Source organism: Carassius gibelio, chromosome A4, assembly GCF_023724105.1.
Source record: "Carassius gibelio isolate Cgi1373 ecotype wild population from Czech Republic chromosome A4, carGib1.2-hapl.c, whole genome shotgun sequence".
NCBI lineage: Eukaryota > Metazoa > Chordata > Actinopteri > Cypriniformes > Cyprinidae > Carassius > Carassius gibelio.
In genome coordinates this window covers 13,641,418-13,659,835 of record NC_068374.1, presented here as the reverse complement: position 1 = coordinate 13,659,835, position 18,418 = coordinate 13,641,418, and the positions used below count along the sequence as shown (strand labels likewise).

At 37.2% G+C, this 18,418-nt stretch overlaps 1 long non-coding RNA gene across 1 annotated transcript; it reads left to right on the top strand.

The window, feature by feature from the left end:
* The first annotated feature begins 3,016 nt into the window (after positions 1–3,016).
* Positions 3,017–16,417, top strand: LOC127970029 (uncharacterized). The gene is made up of 3 exons (XR_008156482.1): positions 3,017–3,926; positions 9,620–9,858; positions 15,730–16,417. It is a non-coding gene; the product is annotated as an uncharacterized LOC127970029 (long non-coding RNA).
* The last annotated feature ends 2,001 nt before the right edge of the window (positions 16,418–18,418 follow it).

The window sequence follows — 18,418 nt, the reverse complement described above, 5'->3', positions numbered from 1 at the left end:
CTCGTCTTTCTGTCGGTTCTTTGGCCAGAGACATAATTTATTAATGAGATTTGACCCGATAATAATAACATATGTTGGTTTAGCTTGTCAGTGTGAATGAAATGTGTATTTATTTGTCCGATCTAGCCCCGAAACGCAGCTGTCATGTGACTTTTTTTCCCTTCGCAATGTCAAATATTGCATTTTGCACACATACACGGCTCAAAAAACCCTGGATTTTGCTCTCGTTGTGTTCTAAAGGGTGGATTGTGTGTAATTCGGAGTAATATTTTATTTTAAGAAGCTCTTAAAAATATATATAAATGACTTTACCACAGGGAACTACACTAACTTTTTCCACTGGTGGCTCTTGTGCTAATAACTTTTTCAGTTACTGGCGCATAACATGATTTGGTCGCACAAATTATTTATAGTAATTACTGGATAATAATGAACAATAATGAAACTATTGCATAGAGATGTGCTTTTAAACCACATGCCTTGTTCTATTTCTTACAGTACACACAGTGCATTGCTCCGTCTTGTAGCTGGGGTTAGAGGGGCCCCGGTGCAGGTTGTACAGTGGGCCCTGTTTAAAATTGTTTAATTTTGTACTGTATGTTCATTCTATTTATTTATTTGTGCTATTTACATAATGTTTACATTTTTTAAGTTTGTTTTTGTTAATTTAAAATGGCACTGCATAGTCTTCACTGTAAAATAAAATACACAATCAAACCAAAATCTATTCAGACACCTTCAACATTTCTCACATTATCACAGTTTATTTGCTGTAGTTTAGAAATTGGTAATAAAATATGACAATAACTCAGAACAAATTCATCTTGATAATTTCGGATAACTTTGATAAAAAGATATGTAATGGAATCAACCAAAACTTCAGACAACTGTCAGTATGACAATATTTACACAACTATCAATACTTTGTTGAACAGTTACCAAGCAAGCAATGCTTAATTTGGTTCAGTCTGTGGTGTGAAAAGGTTGCATTAGCAGTTAAAGAAAGAAACACTTAAGCAAAACATGGTCAGGTCCCTAATTATTATTTTTTTAAATAAATTTCACTGGTAGCCTACAGTATAAAGAATTTTTGGGTATAATATTTCACAGATCACTTTTTTGCCATTCTCACTTACATAAATGAACTAGTGGCCTGCACCCACTAGTAAAACAATTCTATCTGATTTTTGGATTGACTTTGGATAAATTCTTGTTAAAACTACAAAGTAATTCAATCAAGAGCAGTGAGTGATTTACTTTCATTTTCATACATTAAAGACTCTGACAGCAGAGCTAGTAAATTAGGCGTGGTCCCTTTAAGAGACAAACGCATCCATTATAATGATAAACATCCGATTTTTTTGCAACTCTTTACTTTCACTTAAGAAATAACCACATACTTTATCGAACACACTTTCCAAGACGGGTATTTCGACATATTTTGTATGTATTTATTGTCGGTACAAAAGCAAGAAGACTTTGAGACGCGTCTCTGCTTGCTCCCTGAACACCAGAACACCGCGCTGCTGAATTGAGCTCTTTCGCTTTTCGCTCTTTTTTTCTGTTTATTTAAACTGCGTTTGTTCAGGTCCAGGAGGAAGTGAACGTCCTGAACGAGAGCTCGGTTCAGTGTTGCTGTCCCTGTCCGCGAGATGCACGGCTCTCTCTCGTGCACACGCGAGTCATCAGCTGCTCAGTTCAGCTTTCCCGCAGCGCTGGGCTGAAGCCAACTTGATGTGTTGAATGCTCGGAGCACGTTATAAAACGTATTCTTAAAATACACATTCCCGCATTTCTGTTTTAATAAAAGGTCATATTAAATCATAGCATAACACAGTGGTTCCCAAACCTGTCCTGGCGTACCCCCAACACTGCACGTTTTCTTTGTCTCCCTAATTAAACACATCTGATTCAACTCATCAGCTCATTAACCCATGTGATAATGAGCTGATGAGTTGAATCAGATGTGTTTAATTAGGGAGACAAAGAAAACGTGCAGTGTTGGGGGTACGCCAGGACAGGTTTGGGAACCACTGGCATAACACATAAGTAGGTACAAAAATAATCAGTGATGCATGCGACCCTTTTGGTCTCAGTGTAGCTCCCTGCTTTACCATGTTATGCAACGCTGAGCGATCGCTGCAACGTTCAGCCTGACAGAGAAATCTCACAAGCACATATAAACACTCATTTTCATGTGTATAATATATTCTTCTAATTGTTTTGTGCCGTTTCGCTGCAGTGTTTTAATGTGAAAGGCTGTAAATGTGTACTTCGAGTGTTCAGAGAAATACATCGCGAGCTCACTGTGACGTTCAGCCTGATCATTCAGTTAGAAACCAGCTAAGACCAGCGTGACAGTGGCCAAAACTACTTTAAAACCATATAATATATTCTTCTAATTGTTTTGTGCCGTTTCGCTCCAGTGTTTTAACGTGAAAGGCTGTAAATGTGTACTTCAAGTGTTCAGAGAAATACATCGCGAGCTCGCTGTGACGTTCAGCATGATGATTCCGTTAGAAACCAGCTAAGACCAGCGTGACAGTGGCCAAAACTACTTTGAAACCATATAATATATTCTTCTAATTGTTTTGTGCCGTTTCGCTGCAGTGTTTTAATGTGAAAGGCTGTAAATTATCTGTGGACTTCAAGTGTTCAGAGAAATACATCGCCAGCTCGCGAGCAGTTGGCTGCCGCGAATATATCATGTTATTATTTAAACAGTTCAGAAACATCTCAATTTAGCTCTTGGTGTGTTCTAACGTGTGGATTGCGTGCAATCGCGTTTTTAAAAGGTCTTAAATAAGAATGAATTCGCTTGTTGTCGGCTCCGTGTAGACAGCCTGAGCTGAGCAGCAGCGATTCTTCTCTCGTCTGACTGCTCTCCTCCCCCTAAATCTCATTGCAACTGTAGGGGCGCAATTTTTCTTTTCTTTTTTTACATTTAAAAATTAATTTAAAAAAAAACTTTAAGTCTCATCACTCTGAAAAGATATAGCACACACCACCGCTCTATCCCGCAGGTGTCTGCCGAGTTTGGGGCTTGTGGCTTTAAAGCCCTAGGAGGAGTAGCGTTCAGAATTTTTTTCTCAGAAGAATAATAATAACTAGAATTAAAAGTTAGTGAACTAACTTTGATGTTGGCTTGGCCATCTTGGCCATGGAGCAAAAGAGCCAAAGTACTTGTGTGCCCAACATTGAGTTGCCCCGCTGCAAAATTAATACAAATAATAATGCCATAAAAAAATACACCTGCAACAGTCTTTTTCCATGCTCCCTTGCTGTTTTCTTTTTTTAATAAAAAGCCTGGGCTATGATAACAGCTATGACAGGGTTGTCTAGCTGGATGTGAAATAAGTCATGCCTATTTTTCTCGTGTATGTATTTCACAGTCCTGCCACCGTCACGTTGTGGGCAACGACACACAAGATAACTGAAACAATGCATTTTAAATCAAGGAGATCATAAGGGGTCCAAGCACAATGGTTTGTATAGATGATGCAGTTACACACTGTTTAAAATTGTTTAATTTGTACTGTATGTTCATTCTATTTATTTATTTGTGCTATTTACATAATGTTTACATTTTTTTAAGTTTGTTTATGTTAATTTAAAATAGCACTGCATAGTCTTCACTGTAAGATAAAATACACAATCAAACCAAAATGTATTCAGACACCTTCAACATTTCTCACATAATCACAGTTTATTTGCTGTAGTTTAGAAACTGGTAATAATATATGACAATAACTCAGAACAAATTCATATTGATAATTTCGGATAACTTTGATAAAAAGATATGTAATGGAATCAACCAAAACTTCAGACAGCTGTCAGTATGACAATATTTACACAACTATCAATACTTTGTTGAACAGTTACCAAGCAAGAAATGCTTAATTTGGTTCAGTCTGTGGTGTGAAAAGGTTGCATTAACAATTATAGAAAGAAACACTTAAGCAAAACATGGGCAGGTCCTTAATTATTATTTTTTTAATCAATTTCACTGGTAGCCTACAGTATTAAGAATTTGTGGGTATAATATTTCACAGATCACTATTTTGCCATACTCACTTACATAAATGAACTAGTGGCCTGCACCCACTAGTAAAACAATTCTATCTGATTTTTGGATTGACTTTGGATAAATTCTTGTACTACAAGGTAAATCAGTCAAGAGCAGTGAGTGATTTACTTTCATTTTCATACATTAAAGACTCTGACAGCAGAGCTAGTAAATTAGGCGCGGTCCCTTTAAGAGACAAACGCATCCATTATGATGATACACATCCGATTTTTTTTTGCAACTCTTTACTTTCACTTAAGACATAACCACATACTTATTCGAACACACTTTCCAACACGGGTATTTCGACATATTTTGTATGTATTTGTTGTCGGTACAAAAGCAAGAAGACTTTGAGACGCGTCTCTGCTTGCCCTGAACAACACCGCGCTGCTGAATTGAGCTCTTTCGCTTTTCGCTCTTTTTTCTGTTTATTTAAACTGCGATTTGAATTTGTTCGTTCAGGTCCAGGAGGAAGTGAACGTCCTGAACGAGAGCTCGGTTCAGTGTTGACGCGCGGCTCTCTCTCGTGCACACGCGCCATCAGCTGCTCAGTCCAGTTTCCCGCAGCGCGGGGCTGAAGCGCGAGCTCACTGTGACGTTCCGCCTGATGATTCAGTTAGAAACCAGCTAAGACCAGCGTGACAGTGGCCAAAACTACTTTAAAACCATTTAATATATTATTCAAATTGTTTTGTGCCGTTTCGCTGCAGTGTTTTAATGTGAAAGGCTGTAAATGTGTACTTCAAGTGTTCAGAGGAATACGTCGCGAGCTCGCTGTGATGTTCAGCCTGATGATTCAGTTAGAAACCAGCTAAGACCAGCGTGACAGTGGCCAAAACTACTTTAAAACCATTTAATATATTATTCTAATTGTTTTGTGCCGTTTCGCTGCAGTGTTTTAATGTGAAAGGCTGTAAATTCTCTGTGGACTTCAAGTGTTCAGAGAAATACATTGCCAGCTCGCGAGCAGTTGGCTGCCGCGAATATATCATGTTATTACTTTAAACAGTTCAGAAACATCTCAATTTAGCTCTTGGTGTGTTCTAACGTGTGGATTGCGTGCAATAGCGTTTTTAAAATGTCTTAAATAGGAATGAATTCGCTTGTTGTCGGCTCCGTGTAGACAGCCTGAGCTGAGCAGCAGTGATTCTTCTCTCGTCTGACTGCTCCCCTCCCCTAAATCTCATTGCAACTGTAGGGGCGCAATTTTTCTCAGACAATTTTTACATTTAAAAATTAATTAAAAAAAAACTTTAAGTCTGATCACTCTGAAAAGATATAGCACACACCACCCCTCTATCCCGCAGGTGTCTGCCGAGTTTGGGGCTTGTGGCTTTAAAGCCCTAGGAGGAGTAGCGTTCAGAATTTTTTTCTCAGAAGAATAATAATAACTAGAATTAAAAGTTAGTGAACTAACTTTGATGTTGGCTTGGCCATCTTGGCCATGGAGCAAAAGAGCCAAAGTGCTTGTGTGCCCAACATTGAGTTGCCCCGCTGCAAAATAAATACAAATAATAATGCCATAAAAAAATACACCTGCAACAGTCTTTTTCCATGCTCCCTTGCTGTTTTCTTTTTTTAATAAAAAGCCTGGGCTATGATAACAGCTATGACAGGGTTGTCTAGCTGGATGTGAAATAAGTCATGCCTATTTTTCTCGTGTATGTATTTCACAGTCCTGCCACCGTCGCGTTGTGGGCAACGACACACAAGATAACTGAAACAATGCATTTTAAATCAAGGAGATCATAAGGGGTCCAAGCACAATGGTTTGTATAGATGATGCAGTTACACACTGTTTAAAATTGTTTAATTTGTACTGTATGTTCATTCTATTTATTTATTTGTGCTATTTACATAATGTTTACTTTTTTTTAAGTTTGTTTTTGTTAATTTAAAATAGCACTGCATAGTCTTCACTGTAAGATAAAATACAAAATCAAACCAAAATGTATTCAGACACCTTCAACATTTCTCACATAATCACAGTTTATTTGCTGTAGTTTAGAAACTGGTAATAATATATGACAATAACTCAGAACAAATTCATCTTGATAATTTCGGATAACTTTGATAAAAAGATATGTAATGGAATCAACCAAAACTTCAGACAGCTGTCAGTATGATTATATCTGAATATAAATATATTTATATTTATATTCAGTATGATTATATTTACACAACTATCAATACTTTGTTGAACAGTTACCAAGCAAGAAATGCTTGATATGGTTCAGTCTGTGGTGTGAAAAGGTTGCATTAACAATTAAAGAAAGAAACACTTAAGCAAAACATGGGCAGGTCCTTAATTATTATTTTTTTAAATAAATTTCACTGGTAGCCTACAGTATGAAGAATTAGTGGGTATAATATTTCACAGATCACTATTTTGCCATACTCACTTACATAAATGAACTAGTGGCCTGCACCCACTAGTAAAACAATTCAATCTGATTTTTGGATTGACTTTGGATAAATTCTTGTACTACAAGGTAATTCAGTCAAGAGCAGTGAGTGATTTACTTTCATTTTCATACATTAAAGACTCTGACAGCAGAGCTAGTAAATTAGGCGCGGTCCCTTTAAGAGACAAACGCATCCATTATGATGATACACATCCGATTTTTTTTTTGCAACTCTTTACTTTCACTTAAGACATAACCACATACTTATTCGAACACACTTTCCAACACGGGTATTTCGACATATTTTGTATGTATTTGTTGTCGGTACAAAAGCAAGAAGACTTTGAGACGCGTCTCTGCTTGCTCCCTGAACACCAGAACACCGCGCTGCTGAATTGAGCTCTTTCGCTTTTCGCTCTTTTTTCTGTTTATTTAAACTGCGATTTGAATTTGTTCGTTCAGGTCCAGGAGGAAGTGAACGTCCTGAACGACAGCTCTGTTCAGTGTTGCTGTCCCTGTCCGCGATACGCGCGGCTCTCTCTCGTGCACACGCGCCATCAGCTGCTCAGTTCAGTTTCCCGCAGCGCGGGGCTGAAGCCAACTTGATGTGTTGAATGCTCGGAGCACGTTATAAAACGTATTCTTAAAATACACATTTCTGTTTTAATAAATGGTCATATTAAATCATAGCATAACACATAAGTAGGTACAAAAATAATCAGTGATGCATGCGACCAGTGGCGTAGCAAGCTTTTCAAAAGTGTGGGGGATGGATGTGATTTGTTTATAAACAATAAAAATTATAAATACATTGACAAAGGGGTACGAAATGCAGGGCTTAAAGTTCTCCGGTGTCGTGCCGGATTTTCGGCTTGCAACGTTTGGCTGAAAAAAAAAAAAAAAAAAAAAAACTCAGAAAAGGGGAGAGAAAAAAAAAACGCCCACACAAAGCTTTTTCTCTGGTGGTATAAATAATGTAACAATTTACGTTTTTTAAACATTAAAATAATATACAATTTTCTTTCATAGTTCTTCAACAGGTATGCAAACAATAGCTGCTGAACAATCTCCCAATAATAGCAATTAGCATTAGTCTAAAAAACTAAATATAATACCGAAAACACTTGACATGTCAACAAAACGATAACAGAACATCTTCCCAAAAAACCTCGAAAGCATAAACACTCATTCAAAGTACCTTGAAAAGGGAGATGTAAATAACCATAACCATAAGTTCCCGCCTCCTCAGCACGAGCTAACCAATAACACCCCAAGAGAGGCGGGACTTAAGGCAGAACAGCCAATCATCAGCCGGTCACAATCAAAGCCGGTGTCCTTTGAGAGGGAGAGGGGAGGAGGCAGCCGCGGCGAGCGCAGACAGACACACAGCGGCCAGAGAAACGGAGGAGAGACTGTAGTAAGGCGTTTGTGCAAAACTGCGGAAAAACTGCAGAAAAAGTGCGGGTGTCGAACCCTCTCACCGGGAAAAGTGTGGGTGTTAAAACCCCCACATCCCCCACGGGTGCGACGCCCCTGCATGCGACCCTTTTGGTCTCAGTGTAGCTCCCTGCTTTACCATGTTATGCAACGCTGAGCAATCGCTGCGACGTTCAGAGAAATCTCACAAGCACATATAAACACTCATTTTCATGTGTAGGCTATAATATATTCTTCTAATTGTTTTGTGCCGTTTCGCTGCAGTGTTTTAATGTGAAAGGCTGTAAATTCTCTGTGGACTTCAAGTGTTCAGAGAAATACATCGCCAGCTCTCCAGCAGTTGGCTGCCGCGAATATATCATGTTATTACTTTAAACAGTTCAGAAACATCTCAATTTAGCTCTTGGTGTGTTCTAACGTGTGGATTGCGTGCAATCGCATTGTTAAAAGGTCTTAAATAAGAATTAATTCGCTTGTTGTCGGCTCCGTGTAGACAGCCTGAGCTGAGCAGCAGCGATTCTTCTCTCGTCTGACTGCTCTCCTCCCATAAATCTCATTGCAACTGTAGGGGCGCAATTTTTTTTTTTTTTTTTTACATTTAAAAATTAATAAAAAAAAAAACTTTAAGTCTGATCACTCTGAAAAGATATAGCACACACCACCGCTCTATCCCGCAGGTGTCTGCCGAGTTTGGGGCTTGTGGCTTTAAAGCCCTAGGAGGAGTAGCGTTTAGAATTCTGTCTCAGAAGAATAATAATAATAAAAAAAATAAAAATAAGTTTAAATAGCATAACAGTATGTTGGCTTGTTGCCAAGCCAACATAATAAAAAAAATAAAAATAAGTTTAAATAGCATAACAGTATGTTGGCTTGTTGCCAAGCCAACATAATAACTAGAATTAAAAGTTAGTGAACTAACTTTGATGTTGGCTTGGCCATCTTGGCCATGGAGCAAAAGAGCCAAAGTACTTGTGTGCCCAACATTGAGTTGCCCCGCTGCAAAATTAATACACATAATAATGCCATAAAAAAATACACCTGCAACAGTCTTTTTCCATGCTCCCTTGCTGTTTTCTTTTTTTAATAAAAAGCCTGGGCTATGATAACAGCTATGACAGGGTTGTCTAGCTGGATGTGAAATAAGTCATGCCTATTTTTCTCGTGTATGTATTTCACAGTCCTGCCACCGTTGCGTTGTGGGCAACGACACACAAGATTACTGAAACAATGCATTTTAAATCAAGGAGATCATAAGGGGTCCAAGCACAATGGTTTGTATAGATGATGCAGTTACACACTGTTTAAAATTGTTTAATTTGTACTGTATGTTCATTCTATTTATTTATTTGTGCTATTTACATAATGTTTACTTTTTTTAAGTTTGTTTTTGTTAATGTAAAATAGCACTGCATAGTCTTCACTGTAAGATAAAATACACAATCAAACCAAAATGTATTCAGACACCTTCAACATTTCTCACATAATCACAGTTTATTTGCTGTAGTTTAGAAACTGGTAATAATATATGACAATAACTCAGAACAAATTCATCTTGATAATTTCGGATAACTTTGATAAAAAGATATGTAATGGAATCAACCAAAACTTCAGACTGTCAGTATGACAATATTTACACAACTATCAATACTTTGTTGAACAGTTACCAAGCAAGAAATGCTTAATTTGGTTCAGTCTGTGGTGTGAAAAGGTTGCATTAACAATTAAAGAAAGAAACACTTAAGCAAAACATGGGCAGGTCCTTAATTATTATTTTTTTAAATCAATTTCACTGGTAGCCTACTGTATGAAGAATTAGTGGGTATAATATTTCACAGATCACTATTTTGCCATACTCACTTACATAAATGAACTAGTGGCCTGCACCCACTAGTAAAACAATTCTATCTTATTTTTGGATTGACTTTGGATAAATTCTTGTACTACAAGGTAATTCAGTCAAGAGCAGTGAGTGATTTACTTTCATTTTCATACATTAAAGACTCTGACAGCAGAGCTAGTAAATTAGGCGCGGTCCCTTTAAGAGACAAACGCATTCATTATGATGATACACATCCGATTTTTTTTTTGCAAATCTTTACTTTCACTTAAGACATAACCACATACTTATTCGAACACACTTTCCAACACGGGTATTTCGACATATTTTGTATGTATTTGTTGTCGGTACAAAAGCAAGAAGACTTTGAGACGCGTCTCTGCTTGCTCCCTGAACAACACCGCGCTGCTGAATTGAGCTCTTTTGCTTTTCGCTCTTTTTTCTGTTTATTTAAACTGCGATTTGAATTTGTTCGTTCAGGTCCAGGAGGAAGTGAACGTCCTGAACGACAGCTCTGTTCAGTGTTGCTGTCCCTGTCCGCGATACGCGCGGCTCTCTCTCGTGCACACGCGCCATCAGCTGCTCAGTTCAGTTTCCCGCAGCGCGGGGCTGAAGCCAACTTGATGTGTTGAATGCTCGGAGCACGTTATAAAACGTATTCTTAAAATACACATTTCTGTTTTAATAAATGGTCATATTAAATCATAGCATAACACATAAGTAGGTACAAAAATAATCAGTGATGCATGCGACCCTTTTGGTCTCAGTGTAGCTCCCTGCTTTACCATGTTATGCAACGCTGAGCAATTGCTGCGACGTTAAGCCTGACAGAGAAATCTCACAAGCACATATAAACACTCATTTTCATATGTGTAATATATTCTTCTAATTGTTTTATGCCGTTTCGCTGCAGTGTTTTAATGTGAAAGGCTGTAAATGTGTACTTCAAGTGTTCAGAGAAATACATCGCGAGCTCATCTGTGACGTTCAGCATGATGATTCAGTTAGAAACCAGCTAAGACCAGCGTGACAGTGGCCAAAACTACTTTAAAACCATATAATATATTATTCTAATTGTTTTGTGCCGTTTCGCTGCAGTGTTTTAATGCGAAAGGCTGTAAATTCTCTGTGGACTTCAAGTGTTCAGAGAAATACATCGCCAGCTCGCGGACATTTGGCTGCCGCGAATATATCATGTTATTACTTTAAACAGTTCAGAAACATCTGAATTTAGCTCTTGGTGTGTTCTAACGTGTGGATTGCGTGCAATCGCCGTTTTAAAAGGTCTTAAATTAGAATGAATTCGCTCGTTGTGAGCTCCGTGGAGACAGACTGAGCTGAGCAGCAGTGATTCTTCTCTCGTCTTTCTGACTGCTCTCTGCCCAGAAATAAATTATTAATGAGCCCTGACCCCTGTAATAATCAGATTTGTTGGTTTAGCTTGTCAGTTTGAGGGAAATTGTATTATTTACTTGGTATTTTTAACCGGTTTAAAAGTGAAACGAAACCCGACTCCTCCCTTTAATCTCGGTTATTGCAACTAGGGGCGCAATTTTTCTCAGATAATGTAAGTCTATGGGTAATGTATTTTGACATTTAAAAATTAATAAAAAAAAAACTTTAAGTCTGATCAGTCTGAAAAGATATAGCACACACCACCGCTCTATCCCGCAGGTTTCTGCCGAGTTTGGGGCTTGTGGCTTTAAAGCCCTAGGAGGAGTAGCGTTCAGAATTTCTGTCAGAAAAATAATAATAAGAAAAAGAAGAAGAAGAAGTTTAAATAGCATAACAGTATGTTGGCTTGTTGCCAAGCCAACATAACTAGAATTAAAAGTTAGTGAACTAACTTTGATGTTGGCTTGGCCATCTTGGCCATAGGGGCAAAAGAGTCATAGTACTTGTGTGCCCAACATTCTTGAGTTGCCCCGCTGCAAAAAAATAAAAATAATAATACCATAAAAAAATACACCTGCAACAGTCTTTTTCCATGGTCCCTTGCTGCTTTCTTTTTTTAATAAAAAGCCTAGGCTATGATAACAGCTACGACAGGGTTGTCTAGCAGAATGCGAAATAAGTCATGCAAAAACCATAATCTCCTAAATACCATTCAATTTAATCTTATTTTAATAGTACTGACAACATATTTTAAGTTATCACACATTACTGAAAAATTAAAGAAGGGACACTATATATAGTATACTTTGGCGAGTCAAGAGCTAAACAAAAAGTCCGGTTTCATTACAAAATACTGTAACTTTTATAAACTTTATACTATCACCACAAAATTTTAATTAATATTTATTATAAAATAAATATTTCATAAAACTGAAACTTAAATATATTATTTCTATAGGCTATACTAAACAGAAAAGAAAAAAGACTAAATAATAAGGCTGAATAAGCTGATCTATAGCATGTTAAATGGTGGTTGCCTGTCTATGAATGGTACACCCCTCTAAGCTCACAGAAGTGGTTTGACCCAAGTCCTCAGCAGCCAATGACATTGACCTCTTCAAACTGATTTTTAACGTGTACTTCACATGTATTTCACGTGTATTTCAACGTGAAATACACGTTAAATACCAGCTGATTTTTCACGTGTAAACAACACTTATTTAACCGTTAAACAATATTGGATATAATATCGGAGTAATATAGTATTTTAAGAAGCTATTAAAAAAATATATAAATGACTTTACCATGTTGTGCAGCGCCGATAAATAAATAATATTAAATACGTGTTGTCTACGCATGAAATACACGTATTTAACGTGTTGTTGACGCGTTAAAATTCACGTGTATTTGACCCTCTTGGCCTTCCATACACATTAAACATGAAAAAAGGACATCGCGTTGTTTTGATATGGATTACTTTATCACAGAATATTTGTTCGGGAGCACTTGTTTAGTTTAAAAGTAGACATGTCAAGTTTTCTATAGATATATCTCTCATGTCTCTTCGTTGAGTATTCATGGAGTTACAGTTCATTTTAATGACGTGTTTGTAAATGAAAATCAGCGCAGACCAAGGCTGCAGACAGCACACCTTGTTTGTTATCTTTATTTTATAAGTGCCCAAAGTTTTGTTGTTATTATGTTTGTATCCCAAAAAAGTAGACCCTTTACAGAGACACGTTAAAATTCACGTGTATTTGACCCTCTTGGCCTTCCATACACATTAGACGTGAAAAAAGGACATCGCGTTGTTTTGATATGGATTACTTTATCACAGAATATTTGTTCGGCAGCACTTGTTTGGTTTAAAAGTAGACATGTCAAGCTTTCTATAGATATATCTCTCATGTCTCCTCGTTGAGTATTCATGGAGTTACAGTTCATTTTAATGACGTGTTTGTAAATGAAGATCAGCGCAGACCAAGGCTGCACCTTGTTTGTTATCTTTATTTTATAAGTGCACAAAGTTTTGTTGTTATTATGTTTGTATCCAAAAAAAAGTAGACCCTTTACAGATTCGATTGATGTATTGCTCGATTAAAACTGAAAGTGTAATTTAAGTAAATTTCGGGGTTATCAGGAGAAAATGACTCAAAACGCGTATATGCGTTAATAGACTCCAGAGTTAAAAGGCTGTCGTGACTTTTTTTCCTTCCAGTATTCATAAGCTGTATCACTCTGTCAAATTATATTTCATTTTGCACACATAAACAGTTCAAAAACACCTGAATTCTGCTCTTCTGCAGGAATTCTAATGGTGGATTAGTGCAATTCGCTGTGATATTATTTTTGGAAGCGCTCATTTCTCTCTCGTCTTTCTCTCTGTTCTTTGGCCAGAGACATAATTTACGTTATAAAACGTATTCTTAAAATACACATTTCTGTTTTAATAAATGGTCATATTAAATCATAGCATAACACATAAGTAGGTACAAAAATAATCAGTGATGCATGCGACCCTTTTGGTCTCAGTGTAGCTCCCTGCTTTACCATGTTATGCAACGCTGAGCAATCGCTGCGACGTTCAACCTGACAGAGAAATCTCACAAGCACATATAAACACTCATTTTCATATGTATAATATATTCTTCTAATTGTTTTGTGCCGTTTCGCTCCAGTGTTTTAACGTGAAAGGCTGTAAATGTGTACTTCAAGTGTTCAGAGAAATACATCGCGAGCTCACTGTGAAGTTCGGCCTGATGATTCAGTAAACCAGCTAAGACCAGCGTGACAGTGGCCAAAACTACTTTAAAACCATATAATATATTATTCTAATTGTTTTGTGCCGTTTCGCTGCAGTGTTTTAATGTGAAAGGCTGTAAATGTGTACTTCAAGTGTTCAGAGAAATACATCGCGAGCTCGCTGTGACGTTAAGGCTGACAGAGAAAATCTCACAAGCACATATAAACACTCATTTTCATGTGTATAATATATTCTTCTAATTGTTTTGTGCCGTTTCGCTGCAGTGTTTTAATGTGAAAGGCTGTAAATTCTCTGTGGACTTCAAGTGTTCAGAGAAATACATCGCCAGCTCGCGAGCAGTTGGCTGCCGCGAATATATCATGTTATTACTTTAAACAGTTCAGAAACATCTGAATTTAGCTCTTGGTGTGTTCTAACGTGTGGATTGCGTGCAATCGCCTTTTTAAAAGGTCTTAAATAAGAATGAATTCGCTCGTTGTGAGCTCCGTGTAGACAGCCTGAGATGAGCAGCAGCGATTCTTCTCTCGTCTGACTGCTCTCCTCCCCTAAATCTCATTGCAACTGTAGGGGCGCAATTTTTCTTTTTTTTTTTTTACATTTAAAAATTAATAAAAAAAAAACTTCAAGTCTGATCACTCTGAAAAGATATAGCACACACCACCGCTCTATCCCGCAGGTGTCTGCCGAGTTTGGGGCTTGTGGCTTTAAAGCCCTAGGAGGAGTAGCGTTCAGAATTTTTTTCTCAGAAGAATAATAATAAAAAAAACTAGAATTAAAAGTTAGTGAACTAACTTTGATGTTGGCTTGGCCATCTTGGCCATGGAGCAAAAGAGCCAAAGTACTTGTGTGCCCAACATTGAGTTGCCCCGCTGCAAAATTAATACACATAATAATGCCATAAAAAAAATACACCTGCAACAGTCTTTTTCCATGCTCCCTTGCTGTTTTCTTTTTTTAATAAAAAGCCTGGGCTATGATAACAGCTATGACAGGGTTGTCTAGCTGGATGTGAAATAAGTCATGCCTATTTTTCTCGTGTATGTATTTCACAGTCCTGCCACCGTCGCGTTGTGGGCAACGACACACAAGATTACTGAAATAATGCATTTTAAATCAAGGAGATCATAAGGGGTCCAAGCACAATGGTTTGTATAGATGATGCAGTTACACACTGTTTAAAATTGTTTAATTTGTACTGTATGTTCATTCTATTTATTTATTTGTGCTATTTACATAATGTTTACATTTTTTTAAGTTTGTTTTTGTTAATGTAAAATAGCACTGCATAGTCTTCACTGTAAGATAAAATACACAATCAAACCAAAATGTATTCAGACACCTTCAACATTTCTCACATAATCACAGTTTATTTGCTGTAGTTTAGAAACTGGTAATAATATATGACAATAACTCAGAACAAATTCATTTTGATAATTTCGGATAACTTTGATAAAAAGATATGTAATGGAATCAACCAAAACTTCAGACTGTCAGTATGACAATATTTACACAACTATCAATACTTTGTTGAACAGTTACCAAGCAAGAAATGCTTAATTTGGTTCAGTCTGTGGTGTGAAAAGGTTGCATTAACAATTAAAGAAAGAAACACTTAAGCAAAACATGGGCAGGTCCTTAATTGTTATTTTTTTAAATCAATTTCACTGGTAGCCTACTGTATGAAGAATTAGTGGGTATAATATTTCACAGATCACTATTTTGCCATACTCACTTACATAAATGAACTAGTGGCCTGCACCCACTAGTAAAACAATTCTATCTGATTTTTGGATTGACTTTGGATAAATTCTTGTACTACAAGGTAATTCAGTCAAGAGCAGTGAGTGATTTACTTTCATTTTCATACATTAAAGACTCTGACAGCAGAGCTAGTAAATTAGGCGCGGTCCCTTTAAGAGACAAACGCATCCATTATGATGATACACATCCGATTTTTTTTTTGCAAATCTTTACTTTCACTTAAGACATAACCACATACTTATTCGAACACACCTTCCAACACGGGTATTTCGACATATTTTGTATGTATTTGTTGTCGGTACAAAAGCAAGAAGACTTTGAGACGCGTCTCTGCTTGCTCCCTGAACAACACCGCGCTGCTGAATTGAGCTCTTTTGCTTTTCGCTCTTTTTTCTGTTTATTTAAACTGCGATTTGAATTTGTTCGTTCAGGTCCAGGAGGAAGTGAACGTCCTGAACGACAGCTCTGTTCAGTGTTGCTGTCCCTGTCCGCGATACGCGCGGCTCTCTCTCGTGCACACGCGCCATCAGCTGCTCAGTTCAGTTTCCCGCAGCGCGGGGCTGAAGCCAACTTGATGTGTTGAATGCTCGGAGCACGTTATAAAACGTATTCTTAAAATACACATTTCTGTTTTAATAAATGGTCATATTAAATCATAGCATAACACATAAGTAGGTACAAAAATAATCAGTGATGCATGCGACCCTTTTGGTCTCAGTGTAGCTCCCTGCTTTACCATGTTATGCAACGCTGAGCAATTGCTGCGACGTTAAGCCTGACAGAGAAATCTCACAAGCACATATAAACACTCATTTTCATATGTGTAATATATTCTTCTAATTGTTTTGTGCCGTTTCGCTGCAGTGTTTTAATGTGAAAGGCTGTAAATGTGTACTTCAAGTGTTCAGAGAAATACATCGCGAGCTCACTGTGACGTTCCGCCTGATGATTCAGTTAGAAACCAGCTAAGACCAGCGTGACAGTGGCCAAAACTACTTTAAAACCATATAATATATTATTCAAATTGTTTTGTGCCGTTTCGCTGCAGTGTTTTAATGTGAAAGGCTGTAAATTCTCTGTGGACTTCAAGTGTTCAGAGAAATACATTGCCAGCTCGCGAGCAGTTGGCTGCCGCGAATATATAATGTTATTACTTTAAACAGTTCAGAAACATCTGAATTTAGCTCTTGGTGTGTTCTAAGGTGTGGATTGCGTGCAATCGCGTTTTTAAAAGGTCATAAATAAGAATGAATTCGCTCGTTGTGAGCTCCTTGTAGACAGCCTGGGCTGAGCAGCAGTATTTTTAACCAGTTTAAAAGTGAAACGAAACCCGACTCCGCCCCTAAATGTCATTGCAACTGTAGGGGCGCATTTTTTTTATTTTTTTTTTACATTTAAAAATTAATAAAAAAAAAACTTTAAGTCTCATCACTCTGAAAAGATATAGCACACACCACCGCTCTATCCCGCAGGTGTCTGCCAAGTTTGGGGCTTGTGGCTTTAAAGCCCTAGGAGGAGTAGCGTTCAGAATTTTTTTCTCAGAAGAATAATAATAATAAAAATAAAAATAAAAATAAGTTTAAATAGCATAACAGTATGTTGGCTTGTTGCCAAGCCAACATAATAAAAATAAGTTTAAATAGCATAACAGTATGTTGGCTTGTTGCCAAGCCAACATAATAATAAAAATAAGTTTAAATAGCATAACAGTATGTTGGCTTGTTGCCAAGCCAACATAATAAAAATAAAAAAAATAAAAAAAAGTTTAAATAGCATAACAGTATGTTGGCTTGTTGCCAAGCCAACATAATTATGTATTAGAAATAGTTGTCATGATAAATGGACAATATAGTAGTTAAGGTGTATTTCACAGACCGTTAAGAGGAAAAAGAAGAAGAAAAGGCCTAAAAGCAATGCGACGTAATCAACTGAAAGCCTCGGCAGAGGAGTTGGCAGCACTCCAGGTGATGACATCAGAAGAACCAGCGTTCGACGTCTGTGTATAAAAGACTGAGAGAGCGACTCGACGGACGGATACTGAACAAGCACAGTATCCTTCGACGCCTGATACCAGCTGATTATATCTTGATTTTGTAACTTTACTGTTGTACTTTGATATAACTTTTGTTAACTTTAATAAAACTTGTATTTTATTAATGACAAGTTATGGTCTGCAAGAGTAGTAATTTAAGAGCTGTAAGCAAGAACTGACCACAGGGAAGTCTACTGAGCAAGTTGTAAGTATTTTTGAAATGCTTATAGTTTTGTCCAGGGTCGACTTTCCTTACATACCAGAGAATAATAAAGAAATAGGTAAAAGGTGTATATATAACTTTAGACCAGTGGCGTTAACATGTACTGTATAAATTAGATCCTTATCAATTTGCGTACAAAGTAAATAGGAGTACAGAAGATGCTTTGAGTACAATGACGCACCTTATTTTAAAACACCTTGAAAGTCCTTTAGCTTATGTTAGAGTGTTGTTTATGGATCAGCGTTTAATACTCTACTTCCAGATGTTGTGTTATCTAAGTTAAAACAGATGGAAGTGAACCCTTACATCGTCAAATGGTACTATGCATTTCTAACAAGACGACAACAGCAAGTGAAAATTTATTCAACTTTATCTGACATATTGGTCACAAATGTTGGAGCTCCTCAAGGCCGTGTAAATTCTCCCATTCTCTTTACATTATATACGAATGACTGCATGTGTGGGATTACAAATTTATAAAATGTTAAATCTAGG